The following is a 6,000-nucleotide window of genomic DNA, read 5'->3' as shown; positions in this document are numbered from 1 at the left end:
CATGCATTAACTTTAATTTTATCCCATGTGCATTGATTCTTTTTATTTTTTGCAATTGGGGAATTTTTGTATCCCTTTTATTTAAATAAAATTTTTTTAATGCACATGGTAATTCAATTGTTTTGATTTCACATGAGCATGCTTCCCAAATTTTTTTATTTGAAACATCTTTATTCTTTTTTTTTAGCTTTCTACCCTTGTTTCTATCATCCATGTTCCCATAAAGTTCCCTACACTTAAACGATACTCAATTTCTATCTTAAGCTAACCAAGGATTCAACTTGAGATTTTATCTTGTTTTTCTGCTTAAGGCTAGTAATGTGGTTTATAGAAAAAGAGGGGATTAAAAAGCTCAAGGGGGCTAACAAGGGTGATGTAAAAGGTAGGCTAATTTGGGATAAGTGAGCTAAACAAGTAATGGCCTCAATCATCTCTTAGTATGTATCTATATTCTATAATCGGACATATAGATTAAAACAAAGTAAAGAGCATCAGAATAAAAAAAAGAGGGGCAAAACACACAGGAATAAAAATTATGGTTTGAATGTAACCATACAATTAAGCTCAAAACTCACAGGCTGTGTGTTCTCTAGCTCAAACAGCATATATCAGTTATATATGTCATGCAAGTAAAAATTAGGAGTTCTTATCATTCTCAATGTAAATCTTAGGGTGTCTTTAAAGTTTTAGTGTTGTTCCTTGATGAAATGTTGTTAACTAACTAATATGTAATGCTATATATACAAGGGGTGTGGATTGTTTATATTCTGTTAAAGTCTCTAGTTTACTTCCTTTTTATTTTCAATTTAAACCAAACTATCATATGCTAAAAGGGTAAACTATACTAATTAATCCACATATTCTATAACTAATAAGTTAGAATTGCAAACTAAACTAAATGGCTAAAATATGAACTAAGGTGCAAAATGCAGAAATAACATAAAAATACATAAAAAGAACAATGTATAAGTACTGAAAGATAAAAATAAAGATAAAAAAATACAGAAAAATAACCAAAATAAGATAAAAGAGTCTGTAGTGGTTCACCAAAAAATACGCCAGAGATGGCGACCTCCCCACACTTAAAATAAAGCATCATCCTCGATGCTCACTCAAGCTGGGTGTGAAGGAGTGTCATCTCCGGAAGGATGGGCTGCGGGGGTCTCGGTGGTGGCCTGAGGATCTACAGACTAGATGAGGGTAAGAGGATCTATCTGCTGCAGTGGAGGCTCTGACTGGATAGGAATCTCTGGATCTGCGGCCTGGATCTGGTGTGGCACCTCCTGCTGTGGCGCAGCCTGCTCTGGTCCTGCCTTTGCGGCCTGGGTAGGTGTCTCCTCCTCGTGATCGTCCTCCTCCACCTCAGATGTATCAGAAGGGGTGTCAGGCTCGGAGGGGATGTCGCCGCCGGATCGGATCATCAATTTGACGTGCTCATAGCGTCGCTTGTTGCGACGCTCCATACGATCCAAGCGGGCGAAGAGTCGATGCACCAAATGGTAGATAGGCTCAGGAGCAGCTGGGGGTGCAGTGGGTGGGGCTGGTGCAGCAGTGGAAGAAGAGGGGGCAGCTGAAGGTGTGGCTGTCTCATCAGAAGCAATAAGGAATGGAAGTCTGTAGCCTAAAGCCAGAAAGTTCCTGCTGTGAGGAATGATCTTCTTGCAGTCCGTAGCAGGTGGCCTCTCATCAGCATCCTCCCAAGGCACGTCAGATCGACGGCCTAGCTGGGTGACCAGGTAAGGGAAAGGGAGGGTGCCTCTGACATGGACCCTGGCCATATAGTGCCGGATGAAACGAGGCAGATATAGGTCCTTACCCTCCAGCACACACCATAGAAGGGTGATCATAGTGGCAGGCAGCTCTGTTTCATGAGTGCTCGGCATAATAAAGTTACTCAAGATCTCGTGCCAGAGCCAAGCCTCATCATTCAAGTATATCCGCTTGATTCCTTTAGGCATGGTGGTGTTCTTACCCATGACCCACGGGACAGTAGGGTTAAGGGCTATCCTCTCCTTGACAGCATCCCAGTCAAATCGCATAAAGCGCATGTCCTCTTCAGCCTTTTGGTAACCGTCCGGCTGATCGGACTTAGGCTGAAGGCGCAAAATATCCTCAATGGCTTCCTCAGTTACCAATATATGTTTCCCTCTGAGGTGCACTGCATCCAAGGAAGTCTTGAAATAGTTGCAGTAAAACTCTCTTACCCAGGAAGCATTGACCTCAGTCAAATTTCTCTCCAAGAAGAACTAGCCTCTTTGTTTGATCTGATCGGAGGTGTACTGCTGTAGTTCTTCTGGAATTTTCAGAGTCCTCTCCAGGTACTGATTTCTGGAGGTGGCAAACACGGGATACTTCAGCTCACAGTATCGGTTTGCAAACTTAATGGGATCATTGGCAGGGAGGAGCTGGTCAGCCTTCTCCTGCGGGGTAAAGTGCTTTTCCTGCCAGGAGTCATCATGCATGATGTCCAGGATGGACATAGAGGATTCACCTCTTTTCCGTTTTCCAGTTGTTACCTTTCCTTTTCCCTTTCTTTGAGTGTTAGACATCCTGAAAAACAGAAATCTAGGATATAATAAAAGCAGGAAAACAAGTAGGCAAATAACAAGATAAGCACATAGTGGCAAAGGAGCAGTAGAATAATGAAATGAGTTGAATAATTGTGCATTTTGGAGTGTTTTGGAGTTAAAAAAAACTGATATGAGAAATTAAAATCCAAAATATGTTATAAGTAAAATACCTGTTAATTAGAAAAAACAATAATCATGCCATGAAGTAAAAAGTTGAAGGAGTTAGTTAAAAAAGCAAAGAGGTAAGTTTAGAAAGTTAAAAGTGGTTAAATTTGAAAAAGAGGTTAGAAAGCAAAAATCAGTGAGTTAGTAAAAAGAAACTTGAAGTAAGTGGCATTGAGAATCGGTTTCTATGTAACAAGAATTTCACAATTTTAAAAAAACAGTCAACTCATATTCAAGCAAGGAAATCATGTTGTTGATGATTCATATAGATATAGAAATAGAAAAAAGTAAAATGGAATCATCAAAAGTGCAATTTATTAACCAGGAAATGAAAGGAATGAGAATGCTGGCCCGTGCATTCATGAAGTGGTTTGGAAAAGCTAAGGAATGCCAAATTCAAATTGCCAAAACTAAAACAAGAATGAAAATCAAAATAATTTACAGAAAATTGGGCAGCATTCCGGCTAAAATTGGATGTTCTCGGGTAATAAACAGCAAGCAGAATAGTGCATATAAATTAAAATAAAGCTGCAAAATAGACATAAATAATATGATCATGAAAGAGCAGTCTCAATAGTAGCATGAGCAGTAAGAACATCATATGAACAATACTAACATCACAGGCAGAACAGAATTGCAGAATATGTAAAACAAACAGCAAGTACGGCGCAATTATCAAGCCTAAATCCACTAACCACATCCTAGCTACCTAACCACCTAGAATCCACTATAAACATGCATCTCTAACTAGCCTAATTTCAAACATAAACTGAAAAAAAATGGAACTAACTATGAATGAAGGAAAAATGGCGTTCGGCAGAACCTGATAGGCGTATGAACGAAAGTAGGGAATAGAGAGATGGCGGGGGTGTGGTGGTAGTAGCGGCAACGCGGCGGTGATGTGACGCGGCATGGCGGCGAACCGTGGTGGCGGCAGGGATGGTTTGGTGGTGCTGGGTTAGGGTTGGGGTACAGGGAGGGGAAGGGGGGGTTCAAGGGTTGTGCGGTGGGGGTAGGATGGTAGGAGGTGCGGCGGTGCTGTCGTGGTGGCAGTGGTTGGCCGTGGGGGTGAGGGGCAGTGGCGAAGTGGGGGAAAGAAAAGGGAGGAGAAGGGGGAGGGGAGAAGGAGGGGAGTGTGGGTGGTGTCGCGGTCGTGGCTGGGTGATTAAGGATGTTGTGGTGGTCGGAGGTGATCGGCTGGGAGTGGTGGTGGTTGGGCGGTGGGTTGCAGAGAAGAAAGGAAGAAGAAGGGGAATGGGGGGACACGACGTGTAGGGTTTCGCGTCACTGGGGGTTAGTGAATTTAAATCCACACGAACGCATGGAGCACACGGTCGCGTGGCTAGGGTAGAATGGGATTGACGCGATCGCGTGAGTGACGCGATCGCTTGGAATGGGTATAAGGATGAATGACGCGGTCGCGTGAGGCACGCGATCGCGTCGCTGGAAATTGTGCTAAACGCACGATTCCAGCGTCATTTCAGTGCAACTCTTTGTCTCCATTGGGGTGCCACAATATCCTCGCGACGCGAACGCGTCGCTCACGCTTTCGCGTGGGATGGATGTTTCGTAAGTGACGTAGTCGCGTCAGGGACGCGAACGCGTGGGCCGTTTTGTGCTAAACGCACACCGGCCGCACGATTCCAGCCCAGATTTCTGGGCGTTGGATTTTTACGCCGATTTCCAGATCACGCGTTCGCGTGATTGACGCGGATGCGTGGGAGGTAGTTTCGCAACTGATGCGAGCACGTGAGCAACGCGGTCGCATCGCACACGCTACTTTTTTTTATGCAATTATGTAATTATGCAGATATGCAGTATGCAATGTTAATGAATAATATTCAGGTTCAATGAAAAATAATATAATATAAAAATAAACAACATGAAATAAGACTGAAAAAGAAACGAACATACCATGGTGGGTTGTCTCCCACCTAGCACTTTTAGTTAAAGTCCTTAAGTTGGACATTGGATGAGCTTCTTGTTATGGTGGCTTATGCTTAAATTCGTCCAGAAATCTCCACCAATGTTTGGAATGCCAACAGCCTCCGGGATCCCAAACCAGGCATGTGAAGCTTCTGAGCAGCTTTAAACAGGTCCTCAGGCTCCCGGGGTGACAAATGTCAAAATAGATTCCAGGATCCCAAACTATGCTTTTAAATCCGCCTTTGTCTTGATCTATATGCTTCCATCCGGGCGGTTTAGAAATTGTATTCTCACCAAGATGACCAAACGTCTTCCAAGACCCATTCAATTGAACTTGGTACCACTCCGTGCACTTCGAATTGAAGCGTGGAACCTTATTGAACCTTGCGCACCAGCTCTGAGTACGAGCCATTTCCCTCTTACTCTTAAAGCCGTAGAGAGCTCTAAGCTGGCCATCTGTTTTAAGCAAACCATATTCAAGTGGAAAAATAAAGATAAAGGTTAAGGATTGTACCCACTTGAAGCTTGTATTAGGTGGTAATGGCCTTGGGATAGGTGTTTCTAGTGGTTCTGTAAGTTCTACTCCCTTGTAATCTTCTGTGGATTCCTCCACTTCTTTGTAAAATTCTTCAGCTGCAACATCGTCCTGATCAAAGTCTTCTATGTCTTCCTCATCACTCAAGTCAAAAGCTGGAGGTTGAGAGAAATCTACCTCCGCATCATCTTCATATTCACTTGGGGAAGATTCTTCAATCTCGGAGAATTCAATTGCGGATGCAAGTTCATTACTAGGAGAACTTGACTTGTGACTATCATCATCAAGGAAACTTGCGTCTTGGGTTATTCCGTCTAGTTCTTCATAAAATACCTGCTTTGGGGGTCGTGCACTATCCTCCTTAGCATCAATTGTAACGTCCTTGACGAAATTTTTCACAACTCTAGATTCCCATGAAAGTTTAGCATCTCCTAAATCTTTGACCAGTACTTCTTCTTCTTGGATAAATTGAGCTTTCTCCAATTGTTCCAGAACAAAGTTATGCTCATTGCTGCCCACTGGGGTTTCTAGTGTCTCCTTCATGCTACGTTCGTCATTAGATTCTCCACATAAAGCTATTGGAGTTCCTTGAGTGTCTAAACGTCTAGAAGATAATTGATATATTGCTTGCTCCAGCTGATGAAGGGTTGTATGAAGTTGATCTACTATTTCCTTGAGGTGAGCCTGTGATTCTCGAGGTGATGAATGTGGACATGGTACATAGGAAAGTGGTGGTGTTTGGGAGTAATTGGATTGGAATTGGGGTAAATAAGGATCATACAGTGGTGAATGGTAAAAAGGAGC

The sequence above is a fragment of the Arachis hypogaea genome, chromosome 13, assembly GCF_003086295.3.
Source record: "Arachis hypogaea cultivar Tifrunner chromosome 13, arahy.Tifrunner.gnm2.J5K5, whole genome shotgun sequence".
NCBI lineage: Eukaryota > Viridiplantae > Streptophyta > Magnoliopsida > Fabales > Fabaceae > Arachis > Arachis hypogaea.
This window is presented reverse-complemented; position numbering follows the sequence as displayed.